General features: G+C 32.5%; 1 long non-coding RNA gene across 1 annotated transcript in view; it reads right to left on the reverse strand.

The window, feature by feature from the left end:
• Positions 1-8,758: 8,758 nt before the first annotated feature.
• The window catches only part of LOC129227518 (uncharacterized), a 13,055-nt gene continuing 541 nt past the window's right edge, over positions 8,759-21,272 (reverse strand). The window contains exons 2-3 of the long non-coding RNA XR_008580844.1: positions 17,097-17,206; positions 8,759-8,793 (exon numbers count right to left, since the gene is read on the reverse strand). This is a non-coding gene — a long non-coding RNA (uncharacterized LOC129227518). The remainder of the gene's footprint in view (positions 8,794-17,096; positions 17,207-21,272) is intronic.

Consider the following 21,272-nt stretch of genomic DNA (forward strand, 5'->3'; position numbering starts at 1 on the left):
TTAATTCAACACCAACGTCAAATTTATATATATGTATATAAAATAAATAACACATGGAATTGTGTTTGCATTCTTAAATTTTTACTCTTGATAATATTTTGAAAAAGAGGTACAACGTCAGGAAGAGAGTATGTGTAGCATAGATTTTTACATTAGACAAATTAAATATTGTTCAGAATTCGTGCTTTGACTGCTCAGATCATTATGTATACCTAGGCATAAACTTTTCCTGAATTTAAGCTCCGCTCCTCTAAAAAGAACATACCTTCAGTCTGAAATTATTTAAGCAAAAGATAATTATCAAAATAGAGAAAAAATAAAATAAATAATAATACTGTGAAATCCCGCTACAATAAATATCCATTACAACAAATAACAATTCTGTCCCGGTTTAAAAGCATGAAGATAATGTATAAAAAATATCGTTTTAACGAAACAATTTTTTCAGAAATTCGTTATAACTAAATGTTTTTCTCAGTGTCAGTTGGAATATTTTTTATTTATTGCTGTTTTTTGGAAATTAAAAAATGACTTTACTTTCACAAGTCGTAACATAAAAACTCAGTTTGTACTTTTTTCGAAACAGAGACATTCAAAATGGAAATCCAGTTATGCTGAAACGTGAACTAATCTGTAGTAACAAAAGCCAGTGTCTAGCCACGCAAAGTCAATTTTGATGCCCCAAACGTGAAGGTGCCCTGCGAATTTGCAAAAGGTCAGCAAGATTTTAACTTTTCTTGTGGTCAGTCAAGTGATGTTCATAAATTAGAATCTTTTGTAATATCCATTGGGAATACGTTTCTGATACAAAAGAAAATAACACTTTTTGTGAAGAAGACAATGAATAAAAGGTCAATTATCGTGTTCAATATTTTTCTTTTTGTTTTTTAAAAATAAATATTGTGTTCAGTTATATTTTAGATCCTAAGTAACGCTAAATGTTGCAGATATAGTTAAATTACAGTGTAGATTTGTAAAATTAACACTTTTATAAAAATAAAAAAGAGTTTTAAGATGATTCCGTAACAATGAATACTCCATTACAACGCAAAGTTTTATCGGTCTCTTGCAGTTTGTTGTAATGGGACTTCACTGCAGTTAGTTACATAAATCTGTACCTTGGAACAACAACAAACAATGTCAGATTTTCACTAAATTTAATTTATGATATAATTTTGTCCACAAAGAATATTGTACTGCGATGCAGGGTTCGAGTTGTAGTAATCACATTTACCTAAATTCTGTATTCTTCGAGTTTTCAACAATCAGTATTTTTAATTACAGTAAAACAGGAACTGTCACTCGTAATTCAAATGCAATTAGAAAAATTACATATAAAATGTTCTTTCTTAATATCTCACAGGGTTATTGCCACTCAATCCTAAGGAAGAAATTTCCTGTGTTGTCCCTGTGAAAATGTAGCATTATAAACAAGTGAACACTGATATTAGAAAAAACTATTAATATTGTGACAATTTCATCAGAGGGGGAAAAATAAATAAATAACTAAAAATAATGGGAAATAAAGAATTCATTGAAACTGGAATGATAGCATGGTGACTGAACTTGTTTAGCTTTTTATTTTTAAAAAAAAATTTCAATACCATTCATTACTTGAGGAGATAACTTTCAAAACGGATTGTCTCCAGTTTTATATTTTTTTGGCAAAAGTTGGCAAAAAAACACCTCAACCACACAAACACCAACTGTTAGAATTTTGAATTTTTCACAATGTTTTGGTGGAATAACAAGTGACTATTGGTATAAGTCTAAGAATTTTTCCACAATTTTATCAGACCTAAAGTGCTAATTAATTTGGATATACTCCTTTTTGGTGTAAAACAGTAGATATCATCACTTTTGCAAAAAAAAAAAAAAAAAAAAAACGCATTTTCTTCAGAAATAAACTTTAAAATTGAAACAAAATATTCAACAATTTTTAATACAGTAAAACCTGTAAAGTTGACCACCTGTTTAAGTTGACCACTAAAGTAGTGCAACGCAAGAAGTCAACTTACCCAGGTAACACTGTATAATGTTTTGTTTTTTTTTTACTTGAATTTATTCCTTCTTAATTTTTCATTGAACATTTCAAAAAAAAAAAAAATAATAATAATAAGGACTTACGATGCAATTTAGTACGAACAATGAAACCACACAAGCCGATTCAAATAACGATGTAGGTATTAATAGATCACATTTAATCACAATATAATCATTAACTAATCACAATTTAAAAGTAATGTCAATTATTTAATATTAATTTAGTTGAGTTTAATCACAATTTGAGGTTGCGTTTGCCTAACTGATAACAGACTTGCACAAGGCGCGGAGCAAGGTGCTGCAATCTCGTAATAGGGACGGGTATCATGATTGATTGGAAATGCTCAGCCAGTGCCTAGCTCTGCTATTTTATTAGTGAACTACTTTTGAATTAGAAGTGGCAAATTCAAATTTGGATATGTTCCCTTTTGATATGAAAGTGAATGAGTGGATACCCGAAAAAAGGGATAAGTTCCACTTAGTTGTAAAAGACCTGGCGAGAAATAAGGGGATGGATCTACACTGTTTAGGTGGTAAAACCAACATTAAAGCATTTTTTAAGAGTAGATAGAAACCACTTTAAGAAGAAAAAAATTAATGGGTTGATAGGGTTTATACCAGAGATTCCAAAAACAAAAAGAAGAAAAAAAATTTCTTTTTCAAACGTGGATATAATCCATTTTGAAAGTCAACACCTTCCTCGCTTGGACCTTAAAAGACATATGCATAAGTTAAAACAGAACAGTAATTCTTAATCAAAATTCATGCTCTCTAAATTGAATTGGAATTAAGTTTAAGATACATGTCAAAATAAAACAATAAATAATTGTTGTTATTATGAGAGAAATTTCAATATTTACTTTTAAAAAAAACCTTAAAAATAAAATTACAATTTTTTCTATTTTATTCTAGTTATGGTTTTGTTTGAAAACTATTATTACTTTTTTAAAATAGTTTATATACTTAGGCATTGATTTCATGCCTTCAATTGAAAAAAACAATTGAATTCCCTAAACTTTTCAGGTTTTAAGGAAACTTTCAAAATTTTGTTTTCAGTTGTTTTTTGAGGGCCTTATATTTTTCCTGTTTCTTCAGGTTTCCTTCTGTCGTGGCAACCCTGCAAGAGATATAATCTTTTAAAGTAATCAAAAATTTATTGGGTCCTCAGGTGGTAAAGATACATAGAGCCCGAAAAAAATTAAGAAACTTTGTGATCACTACATACAAAATTGATGTTTTGACACAAGTAAATGTTGTTTCAAAATACAGAAATAACCGTATTTATTTTCCCTATAATAGAATTTCTTTGTGCTTAACTTAAAGACCTTCCAAAGTACTTGTTTATAAAAGAGAAGGCAGCTAACCTTTTCCCAAAAACGTGTCTCACAATTTCTATGCACATCTTCATAGCGGATTGGAAGTTTATATCACATGAATCATCGTCAAAGGATGAAACAGAAGTCAATGCAGGCTGGCAATTCCAAATTTAATTTCCCTTTCAAACTGTTCAGCAGTTATTGTTCCTTTAATAGATTCACAGTTGGGATTGAAAACGGAATAAGCACTAAGTTCTTCTGGTTGCTTCGTGGTTTTGCGGAAGTTTGTGAACATGAAATAGAAGGCGGACAGGATAAAGAAAACGGCACCGAATTCGAGCAAGACGAACAGTGTCATCAACAAACACCAGATGATGACTTTGAGGACGATCAAGGTCACTTTCAGGTAGTCACAGTTGCAAGATGCATCATCAGTGTCCTCGTCCTTGTCCTCTGGTTGTTCAGCATCCTGATTCATTTTCTTTTTCATTCTCTGAAGAAGGAGGTAGGTTGCGTCTTGTTCTCTCCGCATTGGCTTCCTGCAAGTTCAAATAGGTCAAGTATAAGCAATACAGTTGCTTGCAAAAGTTTGAGACAAGGGGCTGCTTTTTGAGCATCGAGATTGCTCAATTATTTCGCTTTCCGGTTACAAGGCCTTAATTTCATTAACTTTGTTATTGGTAGATAGCGAGTCACGTGAGTGATTTCTTTAGGTGGTGAGTGGACCTTTGGTAAGAGGTTGTATATTGGTGGTGTAGTTTGCACCCTTTTATGTCTTTTGAATGTATGGCACATCAAATTAGTTTTTAATCCTTGTCTTAGGGATGTGCCGATTAATTATAATTGCCCAAATTTGGCCGAGAAATCGCCAGAAAGAATCTTTTCTAAAGTAGTTTTTTTTAAAGCATACCTTCAACAAGACATTATGATGAACACATTTGTTAACAATACATAACAGTCAATTTCTTAAATTATTACAATAACATGTAGCATGAAAGGGTACAGAGTAAAAGCAAAACGATTAGTTTCGAAAGTGCTTAAACTAAATAAATATTGAAGGATCATTTTCAAAGTTCATGTTATGATACCCACACCTTAGCTTTTGATGACACAACTTTTTTTATTGTTATTTTTCAGTTATTTGTTCCTTCTAACTAAACATGTGATTACATCATATATTTCACAACTTTCTCTTTAATTATTCATTTTTAGTTCAACAAAACATAAATTATAATTAAATATTGTGGTGTAATCCACATTTGAATCCTTTGTTTTCATTCAGTTTTAAATCCGTGTAAGCATTTTTGTGTTTCCCCCTTTGGAGCGGTTCCTTATCACCTGCTCTGTCTGAGACTAAATGCAAGTGATGACATCTTGAATTTCATCAGCTTCGGTCAGTGAACTTTCAGCCAATCGGGTGTTGGTTTTGGTTTGATTTTCTCTTCAATGGCTGCAGAACCACTTCTTGCTAATTTTTAGCTGATGCAATCATTTGTTCCAGAACATTTGATGAAAAGTTTATATATAGAGGTGAAGCGCTTTTTTCAGAGATTTTAAAGATAATGGGATTTTTGAAGAATTGAGATTCTACTAGCGCAGGACCTCTACGAGAGAGCATGAGCAAAAGGTGATTGACCCGACAGCTTTGCCACTCCGGGGCCATGAGGAATGCGATGTGGATTAGTACAGGGCAAGACAGCAGCCGTCTGTGTAAAGAGTGTGGAAGTTGCATGCGCTGTGTGTTCGCTCCCCCATGATACATCCTTGGTGTTTTGTGCGCGACCTCCACTTAGCCAAATGCTTCAATTGTTTATGTGTGCGTAATGTGTTCGTCGAACTCTGACTGTAATGAAATGTCTCCAGTGAATAAATTTGCTTTGTGACGCAATATTTTGCTGCCGGATTCATCTTTTCTTCTGTTTGGTGACATCCTTATTTCGAACTTTCAGATGTCGTGAGCATGAAATTATTGGTTTTGTAATTGTGATTGTGTCGATTTTCTTAAAATGATGCTTGTATTGCTAAAATTGAATGTATCTGAATTTCGTGTTGGTTCCGTAATTTTGATATTTCTTTTGAATCTGCTAAGTGCCTAACTTTTTCAAAGCATGACAATTTTTTTCAGTGATTCAACATTGTCGCAACATTATCTCATAGGGCCATGTGTTATTTTGCAGTGCAATTTCTTCATTTGATACAGTCGCAATATGTACTTTAATCATTGGGCCTTGGCTTGAGATTAAGAGTAAACAAAATTGCTTTGACTCGGGGCGTTCAATTGTTTTGAAAAATGTTGACTTTGGTCATGATTTTTCCCCAATTCTGTAAAGGAGTACCCCAACTCAATCAGAATTTCTTTGACTAGAGAAACCACTTGCAAGCCATGTCATACATATTCGACGCAATGAAGCACTCTTTATCTCTTTGCAAATTCACAAAATTGTTCCCCACCTCTCGGGGGGGGGGGGGATCTATGCAACAAATATCATTTGATATAAAACAATTATGTATACTTAATTATTTTATTTATTTATTTATTCAAACTGGAGGTTGCAGTAACATTACTTTTTATATTTGTTTTTCCTATTTTGAATAAATATACACTTGTATACAACGTTGCAACATTTTGTATGTGTCAATACTTTTCTCCTTTAGCATAGTGCTTTTAGATAACCTTACAATTTTTAAAAAGAATAAGTCTTGGATTGAAAAATGGCTACTAATATTTTTTTAAATACATGTTGAAATTAAAAGGGATCCTAAATCAGCCTGTTTAAGACAGGCTGTCCCCTAACATTTTTAAATTTTCATGTCCATTTAACACAATAAAATTTTATTAATAATAACATGCAAATTGGCTCAAAGAAATTGGATGAAATTTTGAATTTTTTTGGGGAAAATGTAGAGAAAAATAAAATGTCTTTTCTCAGTAACAAACTATCTAGCTATTTCTAAAATAGAAATTATAAAAGAAAGAATATGATGGAGAAATTAATAGCACTAAAATTCGATTAATCGGTAATCGGTCAATTTGTTTATTGGCATATCACTACCTTAGATACACTAATTATGAATGATTATTCTGCAAATATCACACTTGAAAGAATTTATCAAACCATAACTATATAAACGAATTCATCAAAATCATTTTTTTTAATTATTATTTTGTTTGCTATTTAATAGTTTGTCTGTGATGAAATCAGCCCAAGCGACAAAAAAATATCTGGATTTTTGGGAATGAGGGTCATTAAATGAATTAGAAAAGAGTACCAGAAGGACATTTTAGAAGCTATCTTGTACTTCTGTGGACCTTAGAGCACTTTAGCACAGCAATGTAAACTGGACATTTCAATTTGACACCACAGCAGTTCATACGGCCAAAAAGACAAGAGTGGTGCAAGCTGCAGTTTTTAACATGTTATCATCTTGAGAGTGACGCTCTACTCGCTAGACCTCAATTCCACTTATTACACTGTATGGCCTGTTTTAGAGTCAAAGGTCTACCCCTAGATTGTGCCTTTATTTGCACAATTGGTAACCAAATTCACTGTTGGTCGACAAGGAAATTAAATGCAATGATTTAAAAAATTTTATCTGTTGCCAGTTTTTATTTGTTAACAAATAAAATACTTGTTATTGATTTCAAACAGTATACGGCTTCTGAAAGGATTTTCAATTTTCCATCTTGATTCTACGTTTGCGACTCAGTCGAGATTTTTAAAATTTTTAATTTTAGTTACTTGTTAGGCAGTACACTTTTATGCTACATGTTATACTTATGTTGCATACAATAAAATTGATTCATTGTTAATAAATTTATTTATCTAGCTTTCATGTTCAAAGATTACTTAAAGGTTTAAATATTATTAAAAAGTATTTTTAAAATATTTTTCCTGCCAATTGATCAGGAAGATTTGATCCATTATTAGTCATCAGCAAAGCAGCAAATTAACAATTACCGCGAATTAATTGTCGCATTCCTAATACAAACTCAAAAAGAAAAAACAAAGGACATTTGAAAAAAATCAAAAAATCAAAATTAATGTTTCAAAAACTGGCTGTAATCTATAATTGCAAAACTTTAATGTGTCAAAAAAATTCAAATTTCTACTTTTCTAGCTTTCAACACACTTTAGGATCCTCCTCCATTTTATTAATGAACAAATACCTACAGAAAACGTCTACTATGGATAAAGAACTTGATAGTTATTCCTCCTTATTTTCAGCAAAACATAAATATATTTCAGTATATCGGTTCCTTCCTAATTCTCATTATATATATATAGTAGCCAATGATCAAACAACGCTCCTTTACTTCATCAACAATGATACTCGTGACACGACATGATAATTTGATAATGCGTTTTGGTAATGTTTGACATGCAGGAAAGGCTTTATTGTGACAAGGCAGAACTTGATCCGGTAACTTAAGGGTTTTACTGGTAAGACTGTCATTTCAGGGGAATGAAGAAATGAAAAAGTGGTTAACAATGAACGCAGTCTACTAGAATTTAGGGTTCCTTAATCCACTGGAGTTAGATTCAAAATATCAGAAAACATGCATTTGCTTCGTTCAAATGTAGAAGCAATTTTCACCCAACATACTTTGAAGGGCGATTTTCTAGTTGTTGGATAGACATAAGAGGTGAAATGAATAAAATAATTCAAGGAAAGATGAGAAACTTATTTTGCTCAAAGCAAATAATTTATTTAGCTAAATAGAATCTGTACAATCAGTCTCTAATGTATTGAGTTGACATAAATATTTTATGATGAATAATTTTCTCAAGGAAACATTTTTTTTTTTTTTTGGATAACATTTCAAACAATTTCTCAAAAGGATGACACTAAATTTCAACTTATGCCAGAAACACAGCTTCAGATCAATAAGCAACAAAATAAAACAATCTCAAAAGAGAAATGATAAAATTTAAAAAAAAGAAGAATTTTGCTGCATATTGATAGAGAAAAAAAAAGACAGATGATATGTTCTATGGCTATAAGTACAATTGATTCTGCAGAATGGAAAAAATCTGTTGTGAAGAGAATAATTTTTGATGTATTTTACTTGATTACAAAATAACATAAAAGTAAAACATTTCACTAAGTCATAACCGCAAAAGAAAGTTAATTGTCTTCTAAAGACGGCGAAACATTCTTTTCAAAAATAGTCTTAGGAACAAACTGTTTAGACTTCAAGCTAGCCCTAATAACTGAATTGTCTTCTATTTCTTTGGCTTGTCTTTCAAGACGTTCTTCTTCTATGCTCTTTTTTTTCGTCGGCGTCGACTTATCAGATATCAATCCTTCAAGGTTGTATCCAATAATTCCTATAGCGATAGATATGGGCAAAGTTACGTAAGGCACGTAAGCCCTCAAGACTGCATAAACCGCTGGAAACATCTCTTCTCCGATATCCACATCAAATGCGGGTCTAAAAAAGATGTACAACTCTAATGCCATGTAGAACTTTGGACATAAAACATTTACGTAAAAAAGTAATATTATAGTACAAAACACAACATGCAAAAAGTTCTTGGAAAGCAAAAGAAGGAAAATCATCAAATAGAAAAAAATGACAAGATTGGTTTCAAGCGAAACATGCTGAAAATTTAAACTAAATGAAGAAAACAATTTATTTTTTTACTCATGAAGGATTAGATATTTCAAAGAATAAAAGTAAGAAATTGATCAGATAAACACCATGCTAGTGAAGCTGTTTTGAATAATACTTTACTCTTTCCTCTAACACTATGTAATATATTGAATAATGCAAATCGTAATGAAATATGGAAACTAAAATGGAGTAGGGATAACATTTGTAATGCACATGTGTCAAAAACACATTCAAACTCTTCAGCAACAAGAATGTATAGGTTGTAATTCAAGCAATTCTTAGTGGGAGATATTTTTGCGGTTTTGGCTCACTGAAAACTCTGTTACTCTATTTTAACTCTGGCACTGATTCAGGTAAAATAACGCAGATTACTGTATATGACCCAATGCAGTCCCAATACATATCCGCCCCAATAGTGTAGATTCAGCTGAGTTGGATCACCGATTAATCAGCCCAGTGCTTATTTGAACCAAATCTTAAAAGAACCAAAACAAATCCTTTTACACAAGCCATTATTCTCTTATTAAGACAAAAAATCTGTTTAATCGGACCAAAAAACATAAAGTGAAAAAAAAAATTTAATTACTCACTTGAAGCGAGTTTTGAAGAGTGTCAACGAATTTAATAGTTTAAACAGCAATTTTTCTTTTTTGTATGCTCACCATACATATGGGTGTCACACCTGACATGTATGGCGAGCATAATAATCATAAGGGCATTTAAATGTTTTGTGAATAACCATGTTCTATCAAGCTACACAGGTCCTGTTCGATTAATCGGACCAGTCAGTTACTAGGACCAAAATGGCCTTGTCCCGATGCAATCCTATTAACCAAAATAGACTGTATTTCAAACATGCTATTGCACGCCAAAACTGACAAGGGTTAGCCTTGACTCTCGGCAGCCTTGAGTTTGAAAAGATAATTATCACAGTAACCCCTAGTTATATCGGGCTTTTCGGGGGACAAAGAAAAAGTGCAATATATCCGAAAGCGCGATGAAACTGATATCGTTAAAAATAGTTATCCATCCAACACATACAAGTAAATTAGCATTCACTCTTTTTGACACGATACTCAAATGGTTTCGATATAGTTCATGAATGTACTATCACACATATTGAAACTTATACAAAATTTAAATATAAGCAAATTTTCAGTGTCAATATGAAATGGCGAATAAAGATGATCACCATTAGCTGCAGCGTGATAAGAGTGAGCATTCCAATCACTCTCTTATTCCCAGTAGACTTTCTAATCCCTTCGATTTGCAGTAGAAAGGATGTGAAAAGTGAAAGTAATCATTTGGCTGTACCAAAGCAAGTAAACAAAGTTGCTGGGCATATATTCTTTTCTACTTGGACCAGTATGACACTTGCCTGCTGTCTCTCACTCATTGAAAAGGTCTTCGTATCAATACAAAAGAACATATCAAGTAGTTTCCAAACTATATCTTAAACTAAAATGTACTGCATGTATGTACATTTGGATGGCAGGAGTTGCCGCTGCTTTTCCAGTTTCAGAATAGGAGCATCTTGATTTTGTTCAGTGACAAAATAAAGAATATAAAAACCTTTTCTGAGTAATACCATATGTTTTCATGAATGGTTTCAAGCTTAGAGCAAGTTTTTTTTAGGGTTTTAATATTTTGAGAGACAAGAGAGGAGCAATATATCCGAATGAGCAATATATCGAGGCGCGATATAACGAGGGGTTACTCTATTGATTTCAAGAGTTTGAGTGCCAAAAGAACTACTGATCAAACATAAATGATATTTATGAAAAAAGATTTTTTTCTTAAATCTCCAGAAAGTAGTTCAGAATTGCCAATTTCAAAAGAACAAAAAAAAAAAAAACTTCTCTTAAAATCTAGTCTTAATTATGCCTTATCAATTAAAAAAAAAACAATATGTACAGTCAACTCTCCTTAATTCAGTTGCAGTGATTAATTTGTTGCAGACTCTACTACGATAAGTGAATCTCCTTGAAAACAAATTCGATATTTTAAAGTCGAATATTTTTCCAGTTGGAGCTTGAAAATTTATTTAAGATTCTTTAAACACATTTTTAACATAATTTCAGACTTATGAAATAACACCCTTTAGTCACGCTTATACTCACCTAACTCAATATATTGCACAAAATATGAGAAAATAGGACATAATAGAGGTTAAACATGTTTTATTGTTATTATTGTGCATTAAACTACACACTGTTGTTCCACACTGCCACTAATCTGTGAAAATGATGCAACTTGTTCGATGATGAAATAAGTCAAAAGTACCTCCCCGCCTCTCTCATCATTTTTTTTTGATATTGCTTATTGTATGAAAAATAAGTAGTTGATAATCATTTTCTAATATATTTATCTCCTTACAATGGTGCAGTGATATGCACTCTCCATTGAGTGTTTATTATGTTCATGAGTCAATAGAGATTCATGTCACCATCATGGTGCTTGACTCTCTTCACTGTAACCTCTCTAGTTTTTCTGTAGCCCTCAGAAGGATGTCTTATTCATTAAAAAAAGTTTTTTTAGACTGTGTTCAGACCCCAAAGTAATTTTTTTTGGGGGGGGGAATAGGAAATAAGGAATCAAAATTTTAAAAAGAAGGAAAAGTAGGAACAAAATCACTTTAAAAAGTAGGAAAAAATAGGAAGAGATAGGACTGCACATATGTCAAGAGGAAACAAGTTTAGCGCAAATTTTATTTCTGATGTAAAATAAACTAATGGTATTTTTGATTTAAAACTGTCCTACAAATAAACTAACAGTACTTCTGAAGTATTGAAGGGATTTAATGAAAGACCCAGTCGCAAAAACAAAACGAAAGAGACAAGCTGACAGTCATCTGTATGAAAAATAAACTGGGTGGAAACAAAGATATTAATTACAAAAATATGAAAAAATTCAAACAAAGAATCACCTTTCAACAATGCAGTAGTAAAATTTTTAAGTGTGATAGAGTAAAATGCAATATAGCAATCAGAAAGGGGGAAAAAAAACTCATATTTTGGTGCAATAAAACCATTTTTGTTAAAGATTTGCTTTGTCAAAAACGAAAACATTTCTTTGAGAGCATCCATTTATCATTTGAAAATACTAACACTTTCAGCTCCTGTTGTCATAAACAATGATACAAAGCAAAGCAAATATTAAATTAGTTTTAGTTAAAAATAATTAGCAGCTGACATGTATTCTTGCATAAACTGGGCAGATGTTTGAATTTGAAAAAAAAAAAGGGAAAAAGACTGAAAATGCAGATCTAAAATAAATTTTTTCTTAAATATGGGACATAAAATTTATAATAAAATAATTAAACTAAATAAACAACGAAATAAGTAAACTAAAGGGTTTGTATTATGTTATGTATTTTTAACATTCAACATTTTTTTTTTCAGTCACGTCATTTATGGGAGTTAGTGGGGTCAATTTCTCCCCTCCCTGGCATTGGAAAATAAATGCTTAACTATACAAGTTTGTGTGGTTTTTGTTGTTTTCGGATAAAATTTGTATTCAGTATACATCCTTTGCTAGCCACTTCCGGGGGAAAAAATCAAAATGACGGGCAATTTTAATTTTAATCAAGCAATAGAAACAAATATTGTTTTATTGTTTTGATGATTTTTTATCTCCTTCTTGTTCCAAAATATTTGTCACTGAATAAAAAAAAAGAAAAATCCATGCATTGTAAACATAACATTTTTATCAAAGACAAAGATCAGTTTCTAATGTTTCTCTATGCATTAAAGAGAAGGCATATAGTTTCTCTCAATCCTCACCATACAACAAAAATATTCTTTCGGAAATTGTTCACGAAATTGAGAGTGAGCGGGGAGCACCTGGCATCATATGCCTGCATATATCACTCCCCCCCCCCCTTGATCAGACACCCTGAGTACAATAACTTGCAGTAGATATGTTGCATCGGTGTAATTGCTGCACCCCGAAAAGAGTAAGAGTCGGTCAAAAAATTTTTAAATGTTCAGAAGTGCCGCATTACCAAAAACGCAGCACTTAAAAATGATGAGCAGCTCGATATTGATGCTATATCAGAGCAGAAAATACCCATTAAAAATGCAAAAAAAAATACAGTAAATATTTGCTAGTGGCTTTATCCCTTAACTTTTAAAAATGTGAAGAAATAAAAACAGAATCTTGCATTTGAATTGAATTCCAATTTTTCTCCAAAAATCGGAAACGTTTTGCTCATTTAGGTTTTGATTTTTTTTTTGCAAATACTCTTTGCAAGGAAAGAAAATGAAATGTTATAATCATGTTTATGATTTAGAATGAACAATAATCATATTTATGTATGAAAAAAGTTAATTTAATCGATTATTTTTAAAGTGGTCCGTTTTTTGCGAATTTCTGTTATCTGTCGCTTTTATTTTGTACTAACATCAATAAACTATGTAGTGTACAGGTTTTTCATTTTTTTGCTTCTGACGTTCCTTTTGAGGTTTTACATTGCCTTTTGTTTAAATTCAACTGGGAATTTTGTGGAAATTCAGCTTTTCCCGCACTTTATAAACAGTTGGCCATTTACTTTAATTAAAGCTTCTAATTCACGGGTAAATAATATATAATAGCATGAGAATGTGCCACTATCTATGTCTTTATTGTTTCATTAAAACAGTAGGACTGAAGTCGGGGCGATAAAAAGAAAAGTTGATCATAAACGCTGCTACGGCAAAAAAATCACGAAAATTTAACTTTTAAACAAGCAAACGCCGCCGCGTTCCTTACAGAAATTACTGTAGTCATTCAATGAAAAGTTCAGGATTTGTTTATTTCTTTTACTTTGCAAAATCAAAACATGCAGAAAATTATTGGTGCGGCACAATTAGAAGTGCTATACTAAAGAAATAAAAAGTAGGAAAAAAAATCTAATTTGAATTCTGAAACTTTGAATTCAAATTATGTTTTTCGCAATCATGAGTTGCGACAAGACCCTACTCATTAGAGTTATTGTTTCTAGAAATGGCACCCCCCCCCCCAAGCATGTCCCTCCTCCTGGGTGGTTATGTGTGTATAGTTGTGTGTGTGCAGGCTTAAATGTGTGCACGTAGGCCTGTGTATGTGTGTAAAGGCGCTCACATGTTGGCGAGTGTGTATGAGCATGCGTGTGTAGGACATGGACGCCACCACCCAGCAGAAGTGGATTCCGGGGGACAGTGGTCAGGACCAGAGCAGCCGTGCCGCCGCCGCGCCGGTGGGCGGTGGTGCTGCTGGTCCAAGCTGAAAAATAATCCCAACGTCAAGGACTGTCAAATGAGAACAATAAGCAATCGTGATTGCTCAAAAATAAGGAGAGAACTCTAAAAAGTAGGAAAAAGTAGAAAAATAGGAACTGTCTGAATAGATCTGTGTGTTTGCATACCTTGACTGATAGCTACTAATCGACTGATCACATGACAGCTAATGACGCTTTGTGTCAGCAAAAGGTTTTACACTTCTTTGAAGTAATGATAGTATGAGGTATGCATGTACATGATTCTTGGTGATAAAGGTGAAATGAACACAAAACAAGTAATTTTAGTTAAGAACTAGAAGTGAGCATTGTAACATTGTAATCTGACGTCTTTCCCAGTTTTTTCATTGATAAATAAGAAAGTAATTTATAAGTTGAAGTTATTTTTTTCAAAAAAAAAAAAAAGAACAGCAACAGGAAAATCTAGATTACAAAACTGCTCCAAGTGAACAGCAATCACAAAATGCTTTTAGAAGATGGAGATAGAAAGTAATGTGATTTCAAAATTGCTAAGCTCAAAAATGTGAATAAGTGATACCTGATATATCTTAAACACACAAAAACATTGTTTTACCTTGTTCTTTACAAAACAGTTCAATAGTATAAATAATTGTCAGTTTAAAAAAATCATTCACCCCCAGATGTATTTTTAAACTTCGTGAATTGTTTTCAATTTCTAGTCTTACAACTGATTTTTCATTTCTAGTCTTACAATTAAAACAAGTCAATTTAAATATTTGGTACATATGCTACTCCCCCTCCCCTTCCCCCATTTGGCGACATGCCATTTTTTTCAAAAAATTGAAAAACATTTTTTCGCCAATGAGGCACTTTTTTTAAACATGGCATCCCTGGCGAAACTAACCTATGTTTGGCATCCCGACAGCAATTTTAGATCTTTTCAAACGTGTAACCTTATTGCACGCTGGAAAGCTTGCGATGCTTATTTTTTGTGCGTGTGTGTGCGCAATGTACCTCATAGGAAAGTTGATTTTGTGTTTTTATCAAATTCAGCAGTGTGTTTTCATGTGTAAATATTAGAAAACGCCAGTTTATTCAAACTTGACTGTGAATTAAAAGTAATGTCAAACATGTGTATGTCTGTAAGGCATCATTGTTTGATGTGTTGTTTTCTGTTCTCGTTCTCAACATAAATTTTTCATTTATTAGTAGTTTCAGGCTGAGTGTGTGGATTTAGGCAATAAAAAGTAAGGTTTTTTTTTTTTTAGAATTCAAAAAAAATTCTCACTTTCAAAATCTTTGATGCCTAGATATATGTTTGGTATTTTGAAAGCATTTCTGGATAGCAAATTAATGCATGGTATTTTTGTATTGCTTATGTTTGAAGTGTTCTTTCGAGACATTTTTACTTTTCATACATTGAAATTTGAATAACTTTGCGTTTTTTTGACTGAAATAGTCCTATTAAAAATATAAAATAGTAGACAAATAGTTTTTGCTAATTTAGTTAGCATTTCTGCTCATAATTTACTTTCTGATATTTCTATATTTGTAATTGGTTTTGGGGCCTTTTTCCGCTTTAAACATCGCAATTTGAATCGCTTTGCCCTTTTTTTAGTTGAGTATGAGAAAAGTTTTGTTCAATGAAATGCATGTTGGAAAAAACCTTTTATTTCTATTAGTACATATTTTTTTGGTGAACTGTTATAGCAATTTGTTCAGTTAAGCATTTTAAATAACTTTCAGTATTTTTCCCTTGTGTACAAAAAAATTTCTAGTTTCTGGTATTTTGGAAGCGTATATCGTGATGATTTTTCGCTCTGGTTTTGTGTTGTGTGAATGTATATTGTGTTTTGAAGTGTTTTGATCATGTTTTTTTATCTGAATTTTTCCTAATGATGCTAAAAAAGCATCGACAAGAATGCATCGATGTATGTCATATGTCAACATACATTGTTTTCTCGCAATGTTTTTTTGGCGCCAACAGGAAAAAGTCGCAAAAGGGGGGTATATGACATTAGTTCCAAATATTTTCCTTTTTAATTTTTAAAAAATTTTAAGCCAGTTCTTTCTATACAACAGTATCTGGAAAGTTCAACATCCTGTCACAAGCTATATCTTTTCCTAATTGAACTTACCATAGCAGTTTGTTTTAGGAGATATAAATTTAAATCAAGGGTACCCAACTTGAGGAAAATGTTAAGGGGGGCATGAAGATTTGAAAAATAAAATACAAAAGCAAACTTAATAATGTTTAAATTTGTCTTCACATGTAAATATTTTTGATATTATCAACTTTTTTTTTAGGTGCGATTTTTATTTACATATCTTTGAGAACACTGATTTTCAGCTTTCACATACATAAAGTAGTCAAAATATCGAGAAAGCAATTGAGAGTAACTGCTGATTTATACATAAATCAAATCCTGCACTAGTACAGGGATAACAGGAGGTCATGTCCAGCTTAGTGAGAAACTATCGCTCAGAATCAGAGTAGTATATTGCTGAGGACAGTATCTGCAAAAATGTTTTCGAGATATTCGAAGAAATGCATTTTGGATTCAATACTAACGATTGGAAAATGTTGGAATTAGATGCTTTTTTATTCAGCAAAAAACCAAATAAGCAAGCTTGTACAGTAAAGCTAACATACAATAGATGATAAAAATGCAAAAAAAAAAAAAATGTAGTCACCACCAGTTACCTGCCTATAGCAGTTAAGGGGGCATTAGGGGACTAAACTGACTAGAAACCCTCCTTGTCTCTCCCCCACCTTGATTAAGAATGTATAATAAATAAATTCTAGCATCAATGTAATTCACAGCTTTTGGATAAGACACAATTTTGCTTTACATTTAATTACACTGTGTAGAAAAAAATATCTCTTAATACTATTTTTACTTACTTTTGTGCAAAATGATTTTTTCCCGAAGAGAAGAATTCTTTCTAGTTCAAATTTTGCACCAAAAAACCATACATCAAGGATTTGGTATGCGTCACAAGTTTCTATTTAATCTAAAAATAAATGAATAAGTTAATTTCATGGATTTATTATTATTAATTATAATACAGACAATGCATTATAAGGAAACAAAAGTTGATTAACAATGCCCTATAAGATGACCTACATTTTTGCTAAAATATGTTTCATGCAATGCATGATTACATATTCTTAAAAAAAAAAGACTTGTAAATTTTAAACAATCCTAGCTTAGAAAATTCATGAATTTAATGAATGACCAACAAAAAATGATACTTATTAGTAGGGCTCGACCGATGGCATTTTTTGGCCGATGGGCCGATGCCGATTGTTCAAAGATGACTGATGGCCGATTGTTTTTCTCCAAATGGCCGATTGCCGATGCCGTTGGCCGATGGCAAAAAAAAAAATGTAACGGAAACAAATTGATAAGATTGTCAGGGACTTAAAGGATCATTTATTCATTTCACTTTACTTCCTTTCTACGTATAAGGAATTGAAATCACAAAAAATAATAACAATAAGATTTAGACCTAAATTTCTATTTTCCGATCACCCAATTTAAACTTCACAAGTCTTTTCGGCACATCTGTACATGCATATGTACCTAAGATCACATATGTGACCGAAATAGTCGTTTTGAACACCTCCTCAGTTAATTATCGCAAGTTCTCTTGTGATGTCTTTATGCGTGTAAACTTGCGTCACTCAAAAACGTTATGAAATAGTAAGTTGAAAACTCATACGTATAAAAGTTCAAGAACAAGTTGTATAAAACATTACCTTGAATTGTTCACATTACCGAAGCACATCTATCTACAAAATAGTTACCTTGAACGACTATGCATTTCTGCCAACGTTCGTATAGTTTTAAAAACACTCATGACAGCCATTTTTTGCAACCTCCTGAAGGGCCTTTTGCGCTGCTGCTTTAACTTAATCGTGGGGAAGAAGGTGACTTTCATATTGAGGATGCACGGTTTGATTGGTCAACACTCTCATATGACAAACAAATAACATAACCTTTCGTCGAACTTAGCTTCGTGTGACTTTTAGCTGTTCCCAGCAAAAAAACATTTGCATGGACGCCGCTTTCTCCCGTCAGGAAAAGATAAAGCTGCATCATAGAAGGTTGCGAAAAATGGCTTTTAGGGGTGTTTCCAAAAGTTATATGAACACTGGCAGAAGTACATAGTCCCACCTCAAGTTGACCCTTTGAAGGTGGATGTGCTTCGGTAATGTAAACTATTCTGGGTAAGGTTTTATACAGCTTGTTCCCGAACTTTTGGATCATACTACGTACAATCTGTATAGGGTGTAAATATGCTTCTCCTTTTTTGACTGTTGCATGATGATAGAGAAAGAACAACAGCCAAAAAAAAAAAAAAATAAAAGAAAAGAAAAAGAAAGAAAGAAAAAGGGAAGAAAAACAAAGACAATGTTTAATAACCAGTTGATTTGTTTTGTTTTTTTAATTGAACATATAACTAAGATTTCAGTAATATTGTATATTTATCTAACAAAATGACACAAAAACCTGTTTCGCCATCTCATATTTGTTTCCATGGTCTCAAATTCGGAAATATATCACCAGATGATCGTTAGTCTCAGTCTCAGACGCTATATTAATTTTGAATTGAAATAAGTAATTAATAGCCACAAAAAAAAAAGAGTAAATGGGCTTTTTAGAAAACCCGATCGAAAACAACTGGAACGTACGCACAACCCACATGGAAAATTTTAACCTTCTACATCTTACCATTTTTATGACTTTTGACAGCTACATACCTACGTACATCCAGCCGCAAGAAAGTACGCAATAATTAACTTGTTTGGTATCTGAATGTAGTATTAAAATCTCTTTCAGGGGTGACTAAAATAGAAATTTACACTGAGAAATTTAAGTAAACAATTTTATATAAAAACAATAACTCCCTTTACTTCGTATTAAAAAGTAAAACAGCAAAGGTCTTTTTTTTTTTCGAAAACATCGGCCAATTCCATCGGCTTCTCGATGTTTTTTAAGGCCGATGGGTCGATGTTTCCTGCAAATTAGCATCAGCCGCCGATGCCGATGGCTAAATTGTTGAACCATCGACGCCAATGCATCGGTCGAGTCCTACTTATTAGTCATACATTATTATATACAGCTGATTTTCAATATTCCAAGTCTTATAACTATACCTGTATGCCTTATAACATTCATGTTCTATGGACGAATTTACGTCAAAACTGATTGGAAACGAGAAAAATCAGGGCTGCTAAAATTAAGCATTGTCAAAACAAGTTTTTTTAATAAGTATCTTTGTTTCTCTTTAATTGCTATTTTTCAAGTGGTGTGTATATACATAAAATAATTGGTTTTAAAGATGCCAAACACCAACAATTCAGAGGTAAACGATATTTAGCATAGTACAATTACTGTAATGTGACAGTAGACAGAGCAATGAGAAGGCCCGTTATACCATCAATTTCCTCAACATCTATCTTCGTAGTGTATCATTTTGGCAACTGAATGACTCAAACAAAAAATGAGGATTTTTATTGAAAAACAAATACATTATTTATGCAATTTTTTGTTTTTTCTTTTTGGTTATTACTTAGCTAAATAATTGCTTAATTTCTTATCAAATTGATGAAAAACTTTGAGAGAGCTACAATAAAAGCATGAAAAATTCAAGAGTGTTCAGGGCTGATGAGAGAGGCCTTGTTAGCCTAGTCCGAAACAGGGTTGCCCAGAGCCAAATCATTTTGATAGCCAGGCCCTCCCCCATCCCAATAACTTACCAAATTTACACTACTTTAAATCCGAGCGGACTCCAATTTTACGACTAGGCTCACATGGCCTTTGTCAGAAACTAAGGTCTTTGAGGGGGTCCAGTTCAGAATTGTTGTAGCATAAACTTGATAAGTTTTATAAGAGGAGGTGGCTCCGGCAACCAAACTGACAAGAGGCCCTGTGTTGCTCTCGGGGGGGGGGGGGGGCTTGGGATTATTTCAAAAAATTGAGGGCTGATAGTGAGTTTTCTATTTTCATTAGCATTGTCATCATCAAAAACAATGATTCTCATTTGGCCGTATACATACCCCCTCAGTTATGAGAAAATCTGTAAAACGGCAGCTGTTGCAAGTCTTTGCTTAAATTTTTCCATCTTTTAAAGGTTTCTTTTTTCACATTTTGCATTTCAAGCAAGAATGGAAAAAAGAATTAATTAGGATTTTAAAAACAGATTGAATTTACCATATTGAGAAAAGAATGTTTTAGTATTCGAATGTGGATTTATAGAATTGGCTGAATCGGGTAAATTTATCATTCATATAAGAAACATTTTAGTATTAAAGTCAGATTTTAGAATTGGTTGACTAGGGAGAATTCCCCATACTGATATTAAAAAAATGAATTGTAAATGACAGTTTGGAACTCTTGTTATTTAAGGCTATGAAGTGAAAATAAATTCAGGTCGAAGATTGAAGTAACAGCAGGGCGATTCTCAAAAAAAATGTCCCGGGCCCAACGCTTTTTTTTCCAGCTAACCAAAGCTTTCAAAAACTAATACTGTTAGGGTATAATACATGTTATAATATACTATCAAAGCTAAACAGTTAATCTCATATTTAATTAATGGTTACTTGAAGAATAAAATAAAAGACTTAGCATTACGCATGGGACATTTTTTCAAGAATCGCGCCGCAGCGTTTTACAACATAAGTGTCAGAAAGAAAAATTAGGGAGTATATGAAACAATCTAAATTAAATAATAAGATGGTAAGGCTGTTCTCCCTGAAAATAATTTTCTCCAAAAGAATTAGAGATAAGTGCTGCACTTGTTTCATTTTTTTTCCCTTTACATTTAAAATTATTTTTTTACAAAATTACCAATTTTTCGTGAAACTTGGTCAAATATAGCGGTGACGGCCTTATTCACCATCCGATTCGAGCCTCTGTCAGACAACACCGATTGAAGCTTTCCTCAACCAATAAGAAGACTCGACTTCATTCGGCGGGGAGGATGTCTGACGTAGGCTCTAGTTCGCTGATCTGGTAAATAAAGCTGTAGATCATACTCATCACTAAGCTTGTCTCTTACGATCTCTCTTCAG

Source organism: Uloborus diversus, chromosome 8 (assembly GCF_026930045.1).
Source record: "Uloborus diversus isolate 005 chromosome 8, Udiv.v.3.1, whole genome shotgun sequence".
Lineage (NCBI taxonomy): Eukaryota > Metazoa > Arthropoda > Arachnida > Araneae > Uloboridae > Uloborus > Uloborus diversus.